The sequence below is a fragment of the Cetorhinus maximus genome, chromosome 7 (genome assembly GCF_964194155.1).
Source record: "Cetorhinus maximus chromosome 7, sCetMax3.hap1.1, whole genome shotgun sequence".
Lineage (NCBI taxonomy): Eukaryota > Metazoa > Chordata > Chondrichthyes > Lamniformes > Cetorhinidae > Cetorhinus > Cetorhinus maximus.
The window spans coordinates 84,618,347-84,642,277 of NC_135885.1; positions in this window are offsets into that span (position 1 = coordinate 84,618,347).

Consider the following 23,931-nt stretch of genomic DNA (forward strand, 5'->3'; position numbering starts at 1 on the left):
AAAATAGTAACATGAGAAATGAGGGTCAGAAAATGGCAGGAAGGGACAGAGAGAAAAAACCTAAGAATACATCAACAGTCAAGACTAGATGTTACAAAGGTAACAAAGGCAAAACTGAAAGCTCTCTATCTGAATGCGTGTAGCATTCATAACAAAGTAAATGAATTGATGGCCCACATTGAAGTAAATAAATATATGATAGCAATCACAGAGACATGGGCCAGAATTTTCCATTTGATGGGCGGGTGGGTCTGACTGACTCGGCGGCGGGCGGGCAGCCGATGCCACCGCCATTTTCCGCGGGCGGGCCAATTAAGGCCTGCCCAGCGGGTTAGCGACAATCGACAGAGGAGTCTCAGATCCAGTAAGGCAGCACATGTTGACTTTCTACAGCTCGCCATTAAAAAGGGAAGCTGTGGAGATGGCAGTGGTGAATATTGTAAAATTAGTGAGGTACATTGTATAACACTCTCTTGATGTCATAAAACAATGTGATTTCTACCTCACTTTGGGTAATGCCCCTGGATTATTGTATTATATAAACTTATTTTGTAAATAAACTCCTTACTTGGGAGCAGCAGGGAAATAATCAAATTTACACTACCAGTAAGCAATGTGCATCGTTTTTGTCACTTAAATCATTATTAAAATGACTGAGGTCATAAAGATTTGTATAGTGTGCCACCATTTGTTTAGTACTAATACTCGATCCTTTAAAGTCAATAAAGATACAAAACAATGACAACATCAGCAGCTGGCTTTGCCACACCCCCCGCCCCCCCCCCTCCCACCTCCATTTTTGAAGCTTGGAAAATGAACACATTTTATATTAACTTTAGCGCTGAACCTTGCCATTTAAATAAAATCAGTTCAATTCACTTTTTAAGTTAAAGAGATGTGGACTGCGTTATTAACCATCTCATCTAAGCAGGTGAGAGGGTTACTCAACAAAGTGGTGAGATCCTCCTTTAAGTGTGTAGATGACAGCAATGGGTCATTGCTGCAATTTTAACAGGAGGCCGACATGGGGCTTTCCTTCCCAGGCTAACCTAACAGCACAAGTAGCTGGGGCCAGAGAGGCCAAGGAAGATGAGTAGATTTTATTTTTTCTAGTTTCCTTATGGGACGGAAAGAGCCCAAGTGCTCCTCCTGGTTCCACAAGGAATGCTTAGGCCTCATATGTCCCGGGTTTTGCTCCGCTGACCACAAAACCTTCCCAATACCTCACCCCAACTACAAGTACCTTGGATCATTGCTTCACATCTCCGGAAGTGACCTGTCAGCCTACTGCCATTTCCCTGTGGATTCAGCTGGCAGTTTGGGTTAAAATTGCCCCGGTCTCGCGCTGCAGAGGCCTGGGTGGTTTTCCATCTGTCTCAGTCCCTGCATGCATCACCCTAACTGGGGATGAGGTTCAATCTTCAAATGTAGAATGGTAGAAGCGCGCTGAAACTCCATCAGTTCTTCCCTTTTTAACTCAACCACTTTATTTATATCTTACTTCCAGGTTTCTTGTCCAGTCAGCGGCAGTGGGCATGATAAGGACCTACGTGACGTGATCTCAACTCCCAGCATTTGAAGGGCCAATCCAAGGGTGCAATTTGGAAGAGCTTAGCATTTGGAAGCAAGAGAGAAAGCATTCTCAGAATGTAATCAGGATCCCAAAGGCTGTGTCTCACTTTAATGATGCTTCCCTTGAAGTGCTTGAGGGTGAGAAAGCAGAGAGAGGTTTCCCAGCAACAGGAGGAAGAAACCAGCTGGTGACACTGGCTGGAGCTGACTCGGGAGATAAGCAGTAGGAAACCTGTGCCACCTGCGATAGATTCATTGTAGGAAGAACTTTAATGACTTAACCAGATCAGAAAAAGTGTGCACATTCACCTGCCCCCTGCAATGCACATCCCCCCCAACCCCTCACTCTGCCTTCTGAAACCTATTCCGTCATATCACTCCTTGCACCCATTTATGCACTTCCTCACATCCCTATCTATCTCTCCACCATTCACCCCATTCCCCCCATTCACCCTCAACAATATTCCAGGCCTCTCCCTGTTGTCATCCTCACCAAATGGACTCCATCCATCAGCTGAACATGCTATTAGTCTCGCTTATAGGTCTGTTCTGTCCATCATCGCAGGAAAGGAGAGCACAAAACACAAGGAAGAGGGAAAGAACCAAAGGTGATTCTCCATCTTAAAGCTAACAAGTGGAGAGAAGGAGGTGCTTGAAATCAGTGGTTGACATGCCTGGCCGTTGGTGATGGGGAGACAAGGAGCTCCCAACTGTCTGGTGAAAGAACTAATTATCAATCACCCACATTTCATACAGCATTTAGTCATCTTAGTCTTCCTTTCAGCAGTGAGTGAAATATGATCATTATTATAATGATAGTAACAGGGTCTTCACTTGTCAGTAGGAGTTCCTGGAAGTTGCCTCTGTTTTTTCCTCAGAGGCCTGAGTCCTTGTACGTATGAACTGTTACAGGACTCACACATCCAATGCACCAGCTCACATACTGCACTTCAGTGGGGTTTCGTAGACAGCTGGGTTTTCAACTGGTGACTCACTCTTCACAAGTGAGCAAGAGTGGACGGTGGAGGCAGGGTCAGCAGTGGATCGAAGGATGCAGCCCTCTCCAACCTCTGCTCAGAAGGACACAGATGCTTCACCTAATGGACCATCCATGAAAAGGAGAATCATTGAGCAACAGCAGATGATGGGTGATGCACTGACAGACCTTCCAATTTCACTCAATACCATTGCATTCACCTGAAGCATGAGGAGGTTGATGTCACAGGTCATGAAGATAACGTGATCAACGATTAACAGAGCAGCCATGGCTGTGAAACATCAAACATTCCAATTCCAATCAAATGAGTCCATGTGTGCATTGACCACAGTTGTGTAGACTCTGAGGCCAGGGTTTTAGAGGGACCCAGGGAATGTGCTGGGAGGCAGGAGGGGCATAAAATTAGATGGGATGATGAGGAGTGGCATGCCTGTCACCTTCCCACCATGCTGACACTTTGCCAGAGGCAGGGAAGGTGGCAGATGGCCAACTCTTCCCAATGACGCTGGTATTTCACATCAGAGACCGCCTTAACCATGACCTTGAAGGCCTACTGTGGGCTCGGGGGGTTCTCCTGATTGGGCACCCTGAGGCCCATGGAGAGCCACGACCCACCCCCCCACCCTTGCATCCAGGGCCCTCCCACTGAAAGATCTCCCCTGTCCTCATGGCCACCGCACACCCACCACGCTCAATGGGCCTGCCTGTCTGGCCACAATGAGACCTACAGGCTCACCTACATTCTGGGGTCACCTCAACTTTTGTCGGTCCAGGACAGCTGCACTCTCAGCTGTCTGCTGAAGAGCTGCTGGCCATCCGACTGGCTGGGAGCTCTTGGGCGGGATCTTGTCCCTTTAATGGGCAGAAGCTCCAACTGCAGGCAATTAATTCCCTGAGGATCATAAAATACATTTAGGGCTTCCATGACCAACCAAAGCGGAAATGTCCTCCAACTTTCTGGCAGGTGGACAGAGTCACTGCTACCCCATAAAAACCTGGTCTGGATGTCAAAATGCCTGGCAGCTTAAATAGGTTTACAGATCACTAATGTCCTTTTGGGAACGGAATCTGTGATCTGGCTTACATGTGACTCCAGACTCACAGCAATGTGGTTGACCCTTAACTGCCCTCTGAAATGGTCTAGCAAGCCACTCAGTTCAAGGGCATTAAGGGATAGGCAACAAATGCTGGTCTTGTCAGCAACATCTACATCCCATGAAAGAATTAAGAATAGTGGGCCGCACTAATCTGCACCAATGTGCTCCCCATCCATGAGAAGGATGATGGATGAAGGGGATTAGAGAGGTGAGAGCTCCATTCAAAGTGATTCTTCTCACCCTCCCAACCCTGACACCAATCAATAGCCCACATGCTGCTTCGTCTCATGATGGCCAAGTCCACCCATGTGCCGGTTTGGGTGGACCAGTCTCTGGCACGGCCCACATGGCCTCCAAAACCCAGAGGATCTCAGCTGTCAGAGCAGGTATCTCTGCTTAAGCCACAGGGGTGGTATCATGTAGGAATTGCAGGAAAAAGAAGATTAAAGCTGAGTAGTGTTTCATGACGTATGTGAAAATGATGTGTTATTAAGTTTTTGTTATTTAGTTAAATATTATTCATTAGCACCACTTTCTTGCCTTAACATTTCTTGGGTGTTGGATTTAAAGGACTGCATTGTGTCAGTGGCATTGCAAGGGGTAAGTGGAATTACAGTTGCATCTGCTTGTGACATGGATCTACTGGTGCATCCTAAGTGAACCTTGCATGAATAAGAGCATCTTGGGCATCCTGGGCAGCAATGCAAGCACGGGGGTACATTGTCCTCATCACCTTTGTCTGAGGAGGAGCTGAACACTCCTTACTTGTTCCTCCTACAGGTACAAATCTCAGTACTACTATTCCTCCCTGTTGCTCCTCTCTTTCCTGCGTAGCTACAGGACTGTGGCCAGCAGGCTGCAGGTGCTGGTGCTGCTGCTGGTCTTGCAGCTCCTCACCTGAAGTCAAGACTAAGGTGGCCAAAGTGACACCAATCCTGGTGTGCTAGAACATAGAAACATATAAACTAGGAGCAGGAGTAGACCATTTGGCCCTTTGAGCCTGCTCTGCCATTCAAATATGATCGTGGCTGATCCTCTATCTCAATGCCTATTTCCCGCTTTCTCTCCACACCCTTTGATACCCCAAATATCCAAAAAAATTATCAATTTCTTTCTTGAATATACTCAGTGACCTGGCCTCCACAGCCTTCTGTGGTAGAGAATTCCACAGATTGACCATCCTCTGAGTGAAGAAATATTTCCTCATCTCAGTCCTAAATGGCCTGCCCCATATCCTGAGACTGTGGCCCCTGGTTCTAGACTCCTTAACCAGGGGAAACATCCTCCCTGCATCTAGTCTGTCTAGCCCTGTTAGAATTTTATACGTTTCAATCAGATCCCCTCTCATTCTTCTAAACCCCAGTGAATACAGGCCAATTCAAACCAATCTCTCCTCATATGACAGTCCTGCCATCCCCGGTATCAGCCTAGTGAATCTTCGCTGCACCCCCTCTATGGAAAGTATATCCTTTCTTAGGTAGGGAGACCAAAACTGCACACAATACTCCAGGTATGGTCTCACTAAGGCCCTGCAGTAAGACATCCCTACTTCTGAACTCAAATCTGCTGGAAACTGCTCCAAAGTCTATAGAATTTTGGAAGATGACCACCAATGCATCCAATATTTCCAGGGCCACTTCCCTTAGTACTCTGGGGTGTAGATTATCAGGTCCTGGGGATTTTTTAGCCTTTAACCCCATTAATTTCTCTAACACTATTTTTTCACGAATACTGATTTTCTTCAATTCCTCCCTTTCACAAGACCCTTGGTTCCCTAACATTTCTGAGAAATTATTTGTGTCCTCTTTTGTGAAGATAGAACCAAAATATATGTTCAATTCTTCTGCCATTTCTTTGTTCCCCATTATAATTTCCCCTATATCTGTCTGTAAGGAACCTACATTTGTCTTTGCTAATCTTTTTCTCTTCACATATTTAGAGAAGCTTTTACAATTGTTTTTATGTTCCTTGCAATATTCCATTTTCCCCTTCTTGATCAATCTTTTTATCCACTTTTGCTGAATTCTAAACTGCTCCCAATTCTCAGGCTTGCTGCTTTTTCTGGCAATTTTATATGTCTCCTCTTTGGATCTAATACTATTCCTAATTTATTTTGTGAGCCATAGTTGAGCCACCTTTCCTGTTTTGTTTTTGCACCAGACAGGAATGAGTAATTGTTGTAATTCATGCATGCATTTCTTAAATATTAGCCATTGCCTATCCACTATCAACCCTTTTAGTAAGGTTCCCCAATCTATCATTGCCAACTTGTGCCTCATACCCTCATAGTTCCCTTTATTTAGATACAGGACCCTAGTTTCAGATTCAACTTCTTCATTCTCCATCCTAATGAACAATTCTATCATTTTATGGTTGCTCTTCCCCAAGGTACCCCGCACAACAAGATTGTTAATTAATCCTTTCTCATTGCACGTTACCCAGTCTAGGATAGCCTGCTCTCTAGTTGGTTCCTCAACGTATTGGTATAAAAAACCAGCACATTCACGCTCCAGGAAATCCTCCTCCACAGTATTATTGCTGGTTTGGTTTGTCCAACCTATATGCAGATTAAAGTCACCCATGATTACAGTTGTACACTTATTGCATGTGTCTCTAATTTCCTACTTAATGCCTTCCCTTATAGCTCCATTACTCTTTGGGGGCCAATTTACTACCCCCACCAATGGTTTCTGCCCCTTGGTGTTTCTTATCTCCAACCAAACAGATTCCACATCATGATTTTTTGAGCCAATATCCTTCCTCACTATTGCTTTGATTTCCACCTTTACTAACAATGCTACCCCACCTCCTTTCCCTATTTGTCTGTCCTTCCTAAACAGTGAACACCCCTGGATGTTCAGTTCCCATCCTTGGTCATCCTGCAACCATGTCTCTGTAACTGCAACTATATCATAACCGTTTATATCTATTTGCGTTGTTAATTCATCTACCTTATTGTGAATGCTCTGTGCATAAGATACAATGCCTTTAGACTTGTCTGTTTAGTCATCTTAGCTTTATTTTGCACTATGACCCGATTTGTTTTTCACCCTTGTTTTTTCTGCCTTCCACTTTTGCTTCTTACTTTTCTGTCTTTCGTTTCTATCCTTGTTTCCCCCTCCTCTGTCTCCCTGCTCAGGTTCCCATCCCCCTGCTATTCTAGTTTAAACCTTCCCCGACAGCACTAGGAAACACCACCCCCCTACTGCCCCCCCCGCAGGCAACCCCCGACGACATTGGTCCCGGTCCTGCCCAGATACAACCCGTCCTGTTTGTACTGGTCCCACCTTCCCAAAACCAGTCTCAATGTCCCAGGAATCTGAATCCCTCCCCTCTACACCATTTTTTCAGCCACTTATTCATCCAATATATCCTGTTATTTCTACTCTCGCTAGCACCTAGCACTGGTAGTAATCCTGAGATTGCTACCTTTGAGGTCCTACTTTTTAAGTTACTTCCTTTTTAATTTAATTTAATTTAATTAACGTCCTAACTCCCTATATTCAGTTTGTAGGACCTCATCCCTTTTTTTACCGATGTCGTTGTTACCAATATGTACCATGACCACTGGCTGTTTGCCTGCCCCCTTCAGAATGCCCAGCAGTCTCTCCGAGACATCCTTGACCCTGACACCAGGGAGGCAACATACCATCCTGGAGACTCTTTTGCGGCTGTAGAAATGTAATCCCCCTTACTATTGAATCCCCTATCACTCTTCCTCCTCCCCGCCTGTGCGGCAGAGCCACCTATGCTGCCATGCACCTGGCTCCTGCTGCTTTCCCCTGAGAAGTCGTCTTCCCCAACAGTATCCAAAACGGTAAATCTGTTAGAGAGGCGGACAGCCACAGGGGATTCCTACACTACCTGCCTTCCTCTGCTCTGCCTGGTGGTCACCCAGCCCCTTTCTGCCAGTTCAGTCTTTACCTGCAGTGTGACCACCTCACTGAACGTGCTGTCCATGACAATCTCAGCATCACGGATACTCCACAGTGAATACATCCGCATCTCCAGCTCCGAAATGTGGTTAGCCAGTAGCTGCAGCTGGACACACTTCCTGCACACATGGTCACCAGGGACACTGGAAGTGTCCATGACTTCCCACATAGCGCAGGAGGAGCATATCACGGGTGCGAGCTCTGCTGCTATGACTTCTCTTTAGATTAAGGTTGTTAGTTACTCCCTTTAAAGAATACTAACTATGCTAGGGCCCTTATTCCACTCCAAACGCTCCCACTACAGTCCAAAGTCCTCACCTTATTTTGTTTAAGCTAATGGACTGCAGCAGTTTAATTAGTAGAAAAAGTAGAAGTACTCACCTGACCCTACTTACCAATCAGCTGCCTCCCCTGCGTCATGTCACTTTTTGAATCATGACATCACTTTGAACTCCACCGCCTAAAGGTCCTGAGGGTACACCTCTCCTCTCTGGTCTTGGCCTCTGTTTTTCACGCCCTTTTATATCACACTCGCTGGCCTCTCCTCTCCGGTCTCGGCCTCTGTTTTTCATGCCCTTTCATACCACTCTCGCTGGCCTCTCCTCTCCGTCTAAAACTCACCTTCTTCCAACCCTAAAAGCAACTTTTAGTTAATTGCTAAATTAAAGAAAGACTAGACTTTAGATGGAATTTAACCCTTAAGTTAACCCTTAAACTCCATCAATCACTAATCTCCAACTGAAGATCTCCACTGTAGCCAAACATAGCACTCCAGCGCAGACAAAGACCTCCAAAGTATAAAAAGTAAGCACTCTTTCTCACTAGCCAGGAGAGACGCAGCTGTAAGTTCTGAGTGTTTATTGCATTATTCCCCTGAGATGATTGACACCCCTCAATCTTCACTGTATTTCCACCTTGCTTTCACTGACAAGTTTCAGCAAGCCCAGAAAAATATGAAACCAGAGGTTAAACTCAAAAGTCTGTCAATATGACTAATTGAGAAACTAGTGATTGTAAATTGGCACCCTGCCTCTCCGGGTGGCAGGGGAATACACGGGGGGGATGATATGGAGCCCGCAACAGCAGGAAACGTGGCATGCAGGGGGTGACTGAATTTGGCCAAATGCAAAATTTTGATTTCCCGACGACCGGTTGAGATGCGGAGATAAAGTCAGCAGCGTGTTTACAGCGTGTCGAGCATTACGCCAGCCTGTGGCGGGTTCATATTCACAATACGTTTGCAAGGCATGAATGCTCATTTGCGTGAAAGTTTTAAAAATGACACCCTACCTTCAAGATAAATTCAGCGGCGCATGAGAATCTCGTAGCACCTGCTTCACAAAGGTGGCGTGCACCAGTCAGCTTTGTGCATTTGTGTCTAAGATCAGTGGTTTCCCTTATTGAACTCTGTGGCACAAGGGAGGGGTGCAGGAGGAGGGACTCTTACATGGAGTCTTGGGACTGGCAAAAGTGAATCAGTGGTAAGTGGCAGGGTGTGGAGTGGAGTTGGTGGCATGGGGGAATGAATTGGGAAGGGTCTGGGTGTGCAGGGGGTGGTGGGGACAGTCAAGTCAAGGTAGGAAAATAAAGGCCGGGAGGGTAGGGCCCGCCGTGGGGGATGCAGCGACCCAGCCAAAAGTCCATTGACTTTCGACGGGACCAGACAATCCCAATGGTGGGTGGGGCCGAACAATCCCGCCCAAAGTGGGGACCAATGCTGTCCATATTTGGATTTATTTTGGGGTATTGGCTGGCAGAGCCTTTTCAGCTCTTTGAGTTTACCTACAGCATTCAAATTATCCCCGCTGAGAGTGATCTCGGACAATGTCCTTTACAATGCAAAGAAGGGAGGACCAGCTGAGCCTGCAAGTTCAGCCACATACCAGAGTGGTGAACACAACACTGAACACTAACATGAACATTCAATAAAGAGTGAACAAAAAAAAACCCAAAATACTATTACTTGCATGTTATAGGAAATGTCCTTAATTCCCCAGTAACCATCAACTTGTGCCAACAGATGAATTGCTCATTTGGAGAGCTGGTGCGGACACGATGGGCCAAATGGCCTCCTTTTGTGTTGTAACAATTCTGAGATTCTGTGATTCAGCTCTCTGACTAAACTAGGCTCAACAAATAAAAATGATGTACATATGAATAAAGTGAAACCAATGTAATGTGAACTATTTATAAGTGAAACTTAAATTTGAATGAACACCTGTGCCACCTTTGTGATCTCATGTGTTATGTTAATAGCGATGGAGTTGGACAGGAAAGTTTTGGCCATAATGCAGAGACTCTTGTTTGACCAGGGGGCAGCATTTTCCCGTCGGCGAGCGGGGCGGGGCCCCCTCGCTGACGCGTAAAATGACACACAGTGACGTCGGGCAGGCATCCTGACGTCACCGCACGTCATTTAAATTTTCAGTTCAGCGGGCGTGCAGCCGAATTGGCTGTGCACCCGCTGAACTGTCAAAGGCCTATTAAGGCCATTTAAAACCTAATTAACTCAATTTAATGAGCTGCCTGTCCAACCTTAAGGTTGGCAGGCAGACGAAGAGCCCAGATGGCCTTTGCATTTTTCATGAAACCTCATCCACGGGCGGGATGAGGTTTCATGAAGTGTTTTAAAATCTAATAAAAATTTTTACATTTATTCTTTGACATGTCTCAGCTCATGTGATAGTGTCACATGAGGGGACATGTTTTAAAAGTTTTAAAAACCTTCATTTAAAAGTTTAGCACTGAAACAAATATCCCTGATGCACCTCTGTGCCTCAGGGAGATCGCTGCGCTCTTACACCCACCCATGTAAAATGGCAGCACAGACCCAATTAGGGGTGCCGATCAGGTTCGCACCCACCCCCGCCTACTCCCGCTCCCGCACAACCCCCCCAATCGGGGGAAATTTCTGGCCCAGGAGGTTCGCTTACAGCTCATCCATAGCTGCAGCATTGTCAGCTGTTCGGGTTTCACCACTGAAAAGCACCTTCTGCAGCATGATCGCAGGTGTCTCCCATGCATGCCACCAGCACATGAAATATTTATTGTAATCGTGTGGGAAATGGGAAAAAGCGAGGGAGTGGACGTTGTGCACACTTCCTGTTCCACCATCAGGAACCGTGCGCCACTGACAAAATTCTGCCACAGCCTAACGTGCTCTAGTTAAGTGAGAAATTTAGTGTGTTGGAACCATCATCACAACACACTGCCATTTATTACGGTTATTTTATCATCCACCTATTCTCAAACCCATGAGATCTACTACGTTAAAATTTTCCCTTCAGTATCACGAATCACAAATAAATGAACGTTTGGCTGAGGTACCTGAGAGAAACAATTACCTGTGGAACCATGGAGCTGGATTTTATGCTCAGGGTGAGCTCGCCATATCCCAGCATAAATTTCCAGGGCAAGCCCACCTCCACTTAACTGGTAGGTTTAAGGGGGAAAGATTTAAGGAAAGATCTTAGATCCTTGGTAGCTGAAGGCACGACTGCCAATTGTGGAGCGATTAAAATCTGGGACGGTCTACAGGCCAGAATTCATCGAATCATGGAATGCTTAAAGCACAGATGGAGGCCATTTGGTTGATCATGTGTCCATGTTGATTCTGTGCAAGAGCAGCTCAGCTAATCCATTTCTCAAGTTCTTTCCCCGTAACCCTGCAATTTTTTCTCTCCAGGTTATCTCATTCCCTTTCGAAAACCATGATTGAAACTGCTTCCACCACACTTTCAGGCAATGCTTGCTGTGTGAGAATTTTTTTTCCTCATGTCATCTTTGGCTCTTGGTCAGTAAGGGTTGAGCGGGGAGTCAGGCAACTACACTGAGTAAGACTGAGTGAGTAGCAAATTAGGTTCATGTGGTAAGTTCTGGTAAGTCCTTTTCAGGTTTAACTATGGATTTAGAATCAAGATCTGACATAGTACTAACCTTTGAGTAAGTTAGGTTAGCTTGTTAAAGAGAGAACTACATGGAGTAGTAGTTATCTGTCAATCACCTGAAAGCAGTTAGTTCAAATGGTGTTTATTACTGTAGCAGGAAGCTAAACTAGCTAGTGGCTCATCAGAGGGTCTATAACAGAGACAGGCTTTTCAAACTGCACGATCAGTGAGGGACATGCGAGGACACAGGCGAATACATCAGAGTGAGATGGAGACTGAGTGAGTAGCAAATTAGGTTCGCATGGGAATTCGGTACACACAGGAAAGAGGTGTGGCATACATAAGAATTATTCTAAGTTAATTAAGTGAGTAATTAAATTAAGTTAACTAAATAACATAAGTAACAATGGCAGGACAGGTGTTATGTTGCAGCTGTGGAATGTGGAGGCTTTTGGACGTAAGGTGATCCATGACAAACATGTCTGCAGAAAGTATAAGCAGCTGGAGGAATTCCGGATCAGGCTTATTGATCTGGAAGCTGAAATGCAGACACAGTGCAACACAAGGGAGGGGGAGAAATACTTAGACACTTTGTCCCAGAAGATGGTCACACCTCTTAGAATAGGTCTTCTGTTTTGGTCAGCAATGAGAAATAGGAGGATGTCACTATCAGTGAAGCAGGTAATGGGACCAAGCAGACAGCAGTGGAGGAGCCTCAGACTTTGTAATTGTCAAACAGGTTTGAGGCGCTCACAACCTATGTGGGTGAAAGTGAGGCCTGCAAAGTGGATGAGCAGGCTGGCCATGGAACCATGGTACAGGAAGCCGCTCAAGCAGGGGGAGCAAACAGGAATGGAGTGGTAGTAGGGGTAGTGAGGGGGATTGACACTGTACTCTGCAGCAAAGAGCAAGAGTCCAGAAGTCTGTGTTGTCTGCCTAGCGCCAGAGTTTGGGGCATCTGCTCAGGGCTAGAAAGGAACTTGAAGTGGTAGTGGGAGGATCCAGTTGTCATGGTTCATGTAGGTACCAACGACATAGGCAGGACAAGGAAGGAGGTCTGCATAGTCAGTATGAGAAGCTAGATACCAAATTAAGAAGCAGACCTCAAAAGTAATAATCTCTGGATTATTACCTGAGCCACGTGTAAATTGGCATAGGGCAAATAAGATTAAAGAGACGAATGCCTGGTTCAAAGACTGGTGTGGGAGAAGTGGGTTCCAGTTCGTAGGCCACTGGCACCAGTACTGGGGAAAGTGGGGGCTGTACTGTTGGGACAGTCTACACCTGAACTATGCTGGGATGCGTGTTCTTGCGAATCGCATGACTAGAGAAGTAGAGAGGGCTTTACCTAAACAAGGGGGTGGGGTGGGGTGGGGTGCGGTGTGGTGAGGGATCAAGCTTGGGTAGATGTGGCAAATCAAGGGGTAGATTCAAAGCAGGAGACCATAATAGTAAAATGGCAAATGAGGGTCATAGCTGTCAACTGTTATGAAGATAGTCTTGAACTTCAAAAGGATATAGACATTTTGGTGGATTGGGCAGACAAATGGCAGATGAGGTTCAATGCAGAGAAGTGTGAGGTGATCCATTTTGGCAGGAAGAATACGGTGAGACAACATAAAATAAAGGGAGGGACCTCGGTGTATATGTACCTAGGTTATCGAAGATGGCAGGGCATGTTGAGAGAGCGGTTAATAAAGCATATAGTATCTTAGGCTTTAATAATATTGGCATTGAATACAAGAGTAAGGAGGTCATGTTGAACTTGTATAGGACACTAGTTAGGCCTTGTCTGGGGAACTACGTCCAGTTCTGGGTGCCATACTTGAGGAAGGATGAGAAGGCATTGGAGCGAGTACAGAGGAGATGCACAAGAATGATTCCAGGGATAAAAAAAACTGTAGCTATGAGGATAAATTGGAGATGTTGCGATTCTTTTTCTTGGAGAAAAGAAGACTGAGAGGAGACTTGATAGAGGTATTCAAGACTCTGAGGGGTATGGACAGGATAAATAGTGAGAAACTGTTCCCACTCAAGAGAGCATCAAGAACTAGAGGGGACAGATTCAAAATAATTGGCAAAAGGAGTAAATGTGATGTGAGGAAAATTTTTTTCACCCAGAGGGTGGTTGGAATCTGGAACAAACTTCCTGAAAGGATGGTGAAGGCAGATTCGATTGAGGTATTCAAAAAGGAATTGGATTGCTATCTGAAAAGAAAGAATGTGCAAGGTTATGAGGATAAGGCAGGGGAGTGGGAATAGATAGAATGCTCTTTCAGAGAGCCAGTGCAGACTAGATGGGCCAAATGGCCTCCTTCTGCATTGTAAAGATTCTGTGAATAGCAGGAAGGGACAGCGAGATAAAACCTAAGAATACACCAAGACTAAATGTTATAAAGATAACAAAAAGAAAAAACTAAAGGCTCTGTTTGTGAATGCACGTAGCATTCATAACAAAGTAAATGAATTGACACATTGGCACGTTGAAGTAAATAAATGTTATCTGATAGCCATTATAGAGACGTGACTGCAGGATGACAAGGTTTGAGTCCTGAATATTGAGGGGTATATGATATTCAAGAAGAATAGGAAGCTAGATAAAAGTGGAGGGGTAGCACTGTTGATCAAGGATGGCATTGGTGCAATAGTTAAAAATGACCTTGGTTCAGGAGATCAGGATGTAGAATCAGTTTGAGTGGAGATGAGGAATAGTAGGGGAAAGAAGCCACTGGTGGGAGTGGTCAACAGGCCCCCTAACAGTGACCACAAAGTAGGACAAATTATACAAGAAGAAATATTGGATGCTTGTGATACAGGAACAGCAATAATCGTGGGTGATTATCTACATATAAACTGGAAAAATCAGACTGGTAGTAGTAGCCTGGATGAGGAGTTCATAGAATGCTTTCGAGATAGTTTTTTAGAGCAGCATGTTCTGGAACCAACCAGAGAGCAGATTATATAAGACCTGGCATTGTGTAACGTGACAGGATTAATTAATGACCTCAGAGTAAAAGCACCCCTAGGTAGCAGCAACCACAATATGAGTGAATTTTACATCCAGTTTGAAAGGGAGAAAAGTGGGTTTGAGATTAGTATTTTAAACTTAAATAAGGGCAACTATGTAGGGATGAAAGCTGAGCTAGCTGAAGTGAACTGGGATACTAGGCTAGGAGAAATATCAATAGAGAAACAGTGGCAGGCATTTAAGGGGATAGTTCAGAATACTCAGAATCTTCCTACTATAAAGAAAAATTCTCAAGGGGGGACTCACCATCCATGGTTAACTAAAGAAGTTAAGGAAAGCATCAAACTTAGGGAAAAAAGCCTATAACTGAACAAAGATAAGTGGCAGGTCAGATAATTGGTCAAAATATAAAGAATGGCAGACAATGACTAAAAGATGAATCAGGAGGGAAGAAATAAGAGTATGAGAGAAAGCCAGCGAGAAATGTAAAACAGATAGCAAAAGTTTCTACAGGTATTTAAATAGGAAAAGAGTGCGTAAAGTGCGTGTCAGTCCTCCACAGAGTGACAATGTGGAGTTAATAGTAAATAATAAGGAAATGGCGGATTAAATGAACAAATATTTTGCTCCCATCTTCACTACAGAGGATACAAAACATTTCAGTAATAGCTGTAAATCAGGAGGCGGAAGGGAGAGAGAAACTTGGTTGAATTACAATAACTAGGAAAGTGGCACAGAGCAATGTCAGGAAGATATAATAATTTTCATAATGTTATCGGAATTTATTGTGAAATAGAGTAATAGTGGGATCTGCCTATGTGTGTGTGTGTGTGTGAGAGAGAGAGAGAGAGAGAGAGAGAGTCTTAATTGAATTAGAGGCAGCTAATCTAGGTGCTTTGATGTAAGAAGGGAAGTTAGATTTGAAATGTTAATTAGGTAAATATGTTGAGCTTTAGAAACATAGGGCCGGATTATCTGCTTGACGTGCGGGGTGCGGGCCCCTCACATCAGCACATAAAATGACGCTCGGTGATGTCGGGCAAGCGTCCCAATGTCACCGCGCGCCATCGCGATATTTCGCTGGGCGGGTGCGCGATGAAGTTCAACGCACTCCCGCCATTAATTAACGGGTTAGTTAAGGCCCTTAAATCGTCGATTGACGGTGATTTTCAGGCACCCATACGATCTTCGGGTCAATGCACGGGCACAACGGTTAGGCGGGTGAGAGACTTTTTAATGAACCTCATCCACGGGCAGGATAAGAAGGCTCAGTGGGGCCGTCAATCTGGTCTGTGAAGCATTTATTGGAGAAAGTTTTTTAAACTTGTCTGTGTGATCTGCAGCAGTTCAGAATGAATTCCAGCAGCTTTCTGTGTACTTTGAACCTTCAGGTCAGCACCCTGCACTCAGGAATCTCTATCAGGACTGCAGGTTTCCAGAGGCCTCCCCTTAGCCTGGGTATGGGTTCTGACATGTCCACTGGAGGCAACTTCTCTGAGGAGGAAGGGAGGGCTAGAATAAGGAGGAGGCCAGGAGTGCACATTCAGCCTCCAGGGGAGCCACCTTTGGGAGGGCAGGCACAAGGGGAGCAGAGCCAAGAGGTCGTCCAAGATGGAAGGGGCCACAGAAGACGCCACTATCCTGCTGCCAGGATATACAGGTGGCGAAACAGCTACCTCGATATGACTGAGGTGCAGTGCCAAAGGAGGCTCCGTCTCTCAAGGGAGACAGTCAACTACATCTGTCAGATGATTGGCCCTGAGATCTCTCCTAACTGTGTGGGACACCCCATGCCAGCGGCTCTGAAGATCACAGTTGCCCTAAACTTCTATGCCTCTAGCTCCTTCCAGGGCTCGGTGGGTGATCTTTATTGGTGTCTCCCAATCAGCTGTCCACACTTGTGTCAAGCAGGTTACAGACGCTCTGTTCAGGCGTGCATTGACCTTCATCCACTTCCGCTGGGACCAGGACCAGGCACAGCAAGCCAGATGCTTCGCGGCCATTTCTGGCTTCCCCCGCATCCAGGGTGCAACAGACTGCGCACATGTGGCCATCAAGGTGCTAGCAGGTGAGCCCGGTGCCTTCGTCAACAGGAAGGGCTTCCACTCCATGAACGTGCAGATAGTGTGTGATCACAGGATGCTGATTCTACAAGTTTGTGCAAGGTACCCTGGCAGCTCCCACGACGCCTACATCCTCAGACACTCCCAGGTGCCGGGCATCTTCAGTGCTCCAGCCCGGCTGGATGAATGGCTGTTGGGTGACAAGGGCTATCCCCTCAGAAGGTGGCTCATGACGCCTCTCTGCTATCCATTATCAGAAGCTGAGCAGTGGTACAATAGGAGCCACGCCTCCACAAGGGCTGTGGTGGAGAGAACCATCAGTCTTCTTAAGATGCGCTTCCGATGCCTGGACCACTCAGGGGGCGCACTCCAGTACCCCCCAGATCGTGTGTCGGTGATAGTGGTTGTATGCTGCGCTCTCCACAACATTGCGCTGGAAAGGGGTACACAGTGGATGATGAAGATGTTGACACAGTGGATGTGGCTGCACACGATAAGTCCAGCACTGATTCTGAGGATGAGGAAGCACAGGGGAATGATGAGGGGCTAAACGCTGACCCGGGACTACACCAAGGAGGCAGGGACACCCAGGAGGCTTTAATCCAATGAACCTTCAGCTAGCTCTACACAAATGGATCAGCAGAACCAGCCTTAGTTGGTGCTTCCATACTAAGTGCTAAATCTGCCAGGTCATCAACTGCAACTAAGGGCTTTGGACATAAACTTGAATGTCAAAACAAACACTCATGACATTTATCTTAAACATACAAATGCAGAACAAAGGAGCCAAAGGAGCCACCCTCAGCCATGGTAACACATCTGATTTTTATTTTAACTATCAGATGTTCTCACAAATCCAAAACAAAACGTTAATCAAGCAGAAAAAAATTATAAGGTCCTAATCTCGGGCCAACACAAAAGCACCAGTGAGAAACCTGTGGTGTGCCTAAAGTGCCTTATGCTTTAGTTTACGGGTGCTACGTCCTGGTGCTGCCCCATCGCTCGGAGTGGCATCTGAGACAGCCTGCTCACTCTGTTGTCCTGTTGGCCTCGATAACCTTGGTGGCCGTCCTCTGGCCCGTGGAGCCTGTGCTGGCCCCGCCTGGAGGGATCTGCCAGTTCCACAGCTGGTATCCCCCCAGTCATCGCAGCCTCACTCAATGAAGCAGTCACTGGGAGAGGGGCGGAGCAGCTGGTGCCCTCGTCCGGAGCGCTGTGAGAGGAGCCCGCAGAGACTACAGGCAGCTGCTGCATCGATGTGAGGTCGCCCCGGACCTCCCTGCTCATTGTCGATCGATGGGCAACGAGCTGGGCAGCTTGAAGCCCACACCATCTCCCACATTGGCACTGACCAGCTGTGGCCACTGGTGCTGTGAGGGCTTGCAGGTCCGAGCATAACCCCAGGAGAACCTGATTATTCTCCTGGAAGCCCCTCTCCACGAGAGTCGGCACTCTCTCCATGGAGGAAGCATGACGCTCTGCCATGAGGCTCATTGCAGCAGTGATGCTCCGCGTGGACTTCTCCCCCACGGACAGCAAGTGAAGCACAGCCTCATGTATCACTCCCAGATGCTCCCACACACCCGGCCGCATTTCCTGCAGCTGCTGCGTCGCAGACGACTCCAGAGGCACATCATCAGGCACTGACTGAGCATGTGCCTGGGCCCCTGCAGTCCTCTGATTGCTGGCGCCATCGACACTCTCTGTCTCTGCCAGCTCCTCCAGCGACTGTGAAGCGCCCTCTCCACTGTGCCCCGGGACACTAGCCGATGTTCTAATGCCCACCAAGGTGCTCATATCTGTGCTGGTGCCTGCCTCACAGAAATGGTGTGACGCAGGTGAGAGTTGAGGGCCCTCAGGTGTGAGAGGGGGCATCTGGAATTGCTCCTGTTGGCCATGCTCTGATGATGCTGAAATGAACAAGGACAGTGGATCAGTTAGTGTGCACACAGTGACACACTTCATCCCTTTCCCCCTGGCTCATTATGCGCTCAACCTTCCAGAACCTATGGACATGAACATTGTGGGGTGGCAAATAGTGAGGACGTTAGTCTTTACATTACAGGTGGATACAGACGGGATGGTCAGATAGCCTAATGAATTCCAAATGGAATGTTATTTGGATAAGTGTGAGGTGATGCACTTGGGCGGGACAAACAAGGCACGGGAATACACACTGAATGGTAGGACCATGGAAAGTAAGGAGGATCAGAGGGACCTTGCTCTGCATTTTGACAGGCCCCTTAAGATAGTGGAACAGGTACATAAGGTGTTTAATAAGGTAAATGCCAAGGAATAGAATATAGGAGCAGGGAGGTAATGTTCCAAGTGCAGAAAACGCTGCCTAGGCCACAGCTATAGTTCTGTGTGCAGTTGTGAAATGCGCTTCACGGGAGGGACGTGATTGGAGTGGAGAGAGTGCAGAGGTTATTGACCAGGATGCTGGCTGGGCTGGAGAGTTTGACTTATGAGGAGTCATAGCATAGACTGGGGTTATTTCCTCTGGAGCAGAGGAGATTAAGGGGTGACATTATTGAGGTTTATAAAATTATGAGGGGCATAGATAGGGTCAGAAAGGAACTTTTCCCCTTGGCGGAGGGATGAGTAACCAGGTGGCATAGCTTTAAGGTAAGGGGCATGAGGTTGACAGGTGATGTGATGAACAACTTTTGTACACACAGAGTGTTGAGAATGTGGGACGCACTGGCTGAGAGGGTGGTGGATGCAGAAACCCTCCTAAAATGTAATAAGTATTTTGATATGCAGTTGCGATGCCTTGGCATACAAGGCCATGGGCATAGTGCTGGGAAATGGGATAAGGCAACAAAGGACGGTGTTTGACGCGTGCATCCTCGAAGGGCCAAGGGACCTTTCTCTATGACCCACACCTCTGACTCTATCACTCTGTGACTGAGCAATGTTGCAATAATAACAAATTAAACAATCAGCAGTGCTATGGACGTTGTGGGGACATAGCGGATCTCACTGTTGGTCTCAAATACCTGGCTGTTCCACTCCAGCCTCACCGACACCAGTTGACCTGGGCGCATGGCGCCTCTCAAGCTCCAGGGCCTCCTGTTCGAAGCGGCTTAACGTCATGAGGCGAGCCTGGCCGCCTCCAGTCCCCGAACGCTCAGATGCATTATGAGCATTCTTCTCCTGAGAAACAGAGAAGACCATTCATTGTGGTAATTTGCACATGGACTCTGCACACGCATGCCACACCCCAACCACAGTGGCCCATATCAGGCCTCCAGTGCATCCTCTCCCCGCTACTGCTGATCAGTCACACAAAGATAGTATGCCTGCTCCCAACCGCCCCCCCAGTGGCCACTTTGGACATATTCTGCATACATTATTTTAGGAAACACACAGTCTTTGCTCCCATAGCAAGGAGGCGTAATTACGTGCAGCGTCGAGGGCAGCAGATGGCTCTTGGCCATGACACCTTGAGGCTCCCCTTTCCACCATCTCATCACCGTGAACAGGACATGTGTTGGAGTTATGAGTATATGCTTCGCTGCATCTCCTGCAGGTTGCCCCCAGACCAGTCATGTGTGGCTAAGAGGAACACATGGTGCGGGGAAGAACTCATCTCCTCATGAACCACTGAGGCTGATGTAAGCATGGGCACTATCTGCTTGCCCACCCAGTGTACGAGAAATGTCCAACATGATTCAATGCAGTCACGACAGGAAGACTTGGGGGGTGGGGGGAGCCTCAAAGGCTAAGTGGAATTGATACTATGATGGATTTTTTATTAGTAGGCAGGTAAAGTTCAAAAGACATAGGGCTGAATTTGGCACACGTCCAACCCACTCGAGCATTAAATCAAGCACGTTGACGTAGGCCGAGCGTGCTGACGTCAATGTGTGCTCTCGCGATATTTCGCTAGGCAGGCGCGCGATGGAAATGGAGGCGTGCCTGCCATTAAATAAGAGGCCAGTTAAGGCCCTTGAGAAACCAATTGTCTCCGACTTTACATAGCCCATGTGATTTTTAGGCCGTCCCACAGGCAAAATGGGCAGGCAGGCAGGCCACAATTATCATCCACGGGCAGGATAAGAGGGGTCAGTGGCTTTGTCAATGCGAGTAGTGAGGAGTTTAGGATATCACTTGCTGCTGGTTGTTTCTGTGAACAGGACTTTTTATCTCACTTCAGAGTTGCATTCAGAGAATTTTGAGGCTTCAGTTCAGGACTGAGTGTTGTTTTCCAGGCCCCCGGAGGATTCAGACCACGTGGGCCCTTCCAGGTATCAGACAGCCTTCCCTTACCCTGGGAATGGGGATTGCGGTTGCCGCTGGAGGCACCTCCTCGGAGGAGGAGGAGAGGGCCAGAAGGGGTCAGAGGTAAGGTGTCCCCATGCAGCTTCCAGGGAAGTGACCTGTGGGAGGAGAGGTGCAGGCACAATCGGCGCAGGGCCAACAGAAAGTCCAAGGTGGAAGGGGTCGCAGAAGACGCCATTATCTTGCCACCAGAGTTTACAGGCGGCAATGCAGGTACCTCAATATGACTGAGGTGCAATGCCAAAGGAGGGTCTGTCTCTCAAGGGAGACATCTTGTCATCCGTCAGAGGATCAGCCCTGAGATCAGCTCCGACTGTGTGGGTGGACACGCCATGCCAGTGGCGCTGAAGGTCACAGTGGCCCTCAACTTCTATGCCTCAGGCTCTTTCCAGAGGTTAGTAGGGGATCTTTGTGGAGTCTCCCAATCAGCTGTCCACAGTTGCATCAAGCTGGTGACAGGAGCTCTGTTCAGACCTGCATTCATTACCGTACGGACGAGGCCAGCTAGGCTGAGTGAGCCAGAGGCTTCGCAGCGATTGCTGGCTTCCCCCGCGTCCAGGGTGCAATCAACTGCACGCATGTGGCCATCAAGGCACCAGTAGGTGAGCCCGGTGCCTTCGTCAACGGGAAGGGCTTCCACTCTATGAACGTGCAGATAGTGTGTGATCACAGGATGCAGATTCTGCAAATCTGTGCAAGGTACCCAGACGGCTCCCATGACACATACATCCTGAGGCACTCCCAGGTGCCGAGGATCTTCAGTGCTCTGGCCCGACTGGATGGATGGCTGCTGGGTGACAAGGGCTATCCCTCCAGCAGGTGGCTCATGATGCCTCTCCGCCACCCAAGAACAGAGGCCGAGCAACGTTACAACAGCAGCCATGCTCCACAAGGGCTGTGGTAGATAGAACCACAGGTCTTCCCAAGATGTGCTCCGATGCCTGGTCCGTTCAGGGGGCGCACTTCAAAACCCTCAGATCGTGTGTCAGTGATAGTGGTTGCATGCTGTGTTCTCCGCAATCTGGCACTGGCAAGGGGGGGATGAAGTAGAGGAAGAAGATCTTGACACAGCCACACAGACAACAGATGATGAGTCCAGTAGTGAGCCTGAGGACGAGCACGGAGAGGAGAATGCTGAGGGCATGGACGCTGACCTGGGTAATCTCCAGGGAGGCAGGGACACCCAGGACACTTTGATCCAACCCTCCTTCAGCTGGCCGACCAAATAAGAACCACCACCACATGCCAGGGCTGCAGGCTCCATACTCGATCCCTGACAGGACCAGTTCCTTGGTCAACAACACACACTCTGTGCCTTTGCAATAAAGCTTCAGGAGACACACGTTCATCATTACATAATGGCCTACCCTGCACCTACAGAACAAATGAAGCACACAGAGGCCAATAGCATAAAATAGCATCTCATTTAATTGTGAATGTGAAACACAGCTGAAATTAATATCACAATGTTTTCGATCATGCCATTACAAAACGTAAAGAAAAGTGGGGAAACAAAATATTACCTGTGATAAGTCCGTCTTGTGCTTAAGGTGCTTTACATTTACATTTGCGGCACTATGTCTAGGTGCTTCCCCCTCACTGGCACTGGCATTGGAGACAGCCTGCTCATTCTGCTGTCTTGTTGGCCTTGATAACCTTGATGGGAGCCCTCTGGCCAGTGGAGCCTATGCTGGCCCTGCCCGAGGGAGCGGCCAGTGCTACGGCTGGCATCTCCCCAGTCATCGCAGCCTCATCAGATGCCACGGTCACTGTCGGAGAGGCGGGGGAGCTGCTGCCATCATCCGGAGCGCCCTGAGAGGAGCCCGCAGAGATGACAGGCAGCTCGTGCGCCATTTGAGGTCGCATTGGATCTCCCTGCTCACCATTGATGCATGGGCACCGAGCTGGGATACAGGGTGCCCAATCCATCTCCCACACGGACACTGACTAGCTGAGGTAATTGCTGGTGTGAGGGCTCGCAGGTCCAAGCGCAACCCCAGGAACCCCTGATTGACTTCCTGGAGAAGCCTCTCCACAAGAGTGACCACTCTGTCCATGGAGGAGGCAGTGCACTCGGCCATGAGGGTCAACTCAGTGCTTATATTCCACAGGGACTTCTCCACAACGGAGACCATGACACACATTCCCTCATGTATCTCTGCCAGATCCTCCCACACACCCTGCTAGACTTCCAGCATCTGCTGCCTCATGGATGACTCCAGAGGCCCATCATCAGCCATCGGCTGAGCATTGTCCTGGTCCCCAGCAGTCCTCCGACTGCTGACGTCCTGGGCACTCTCTGCCTCTGCCTGCACCTCAAGCGAGTGTGAAGTGCCCTCACCAATGAGCACTGATAGACTACACAGCGATGTTATGCCCACCGAGGTCCTGGTATCTGCGTTGGTGCCTGCTTGACAGAGAGGGTGTGACACAGATGTGTGGTGAGCATGGTGGTCCTCAGGGATCGGGGTGGCCCTTCAGGCTCCTCATAATGAACTGCTGGTGAGCCTAAAAGGGACAAGAAGGACATGTCATTAGTTTAAGTCATGGCACTGTTACTGTGCATGCCAGGCACCCTGGTGAGACAGAGATATGCATCAGGGTGCCCTCGTCTTTCAATTATCATAAGACCATAAGACATAGAAGCAGAAATTAGGCCATTCGGTCCACTGAGTCTGTTCCACCATTCAATCATGGCTTACAAGTTTCTCAACCCCATTCTCCCGCCTTCTCCCCGTTACCTTTGATCCCCTTACTAATCAAGAACCTATCTATCTCGGTCTTAAATACACTCAATGACCTGGCCTCCACAGCCTTCTGTGGCAATGAATTCCATACATTCACCACTCTCTGGCTAAAGAAGTTTCTCCTCATCTCTGTTCTAAAAGGTCTTCCCTTTACTCTGAGGCTGTGCCCTCGGGTCCTAGTCTCTCCTACTAATGGAAACATCTTCCGCACATCCACGCTATCCAGGCCTTTCAGTATTCTGTAAGTTTCAATCAGATCCCCCCTCATCCTTCTAAACTCCATCAAGTATAGACCCAGAGTCCTCAAACGTTCCTCATATGTTAAGCCTTTCATTCCTGGGATTGTTCTCGCGAACCTCCTCTGGACCCTCTCCAGGG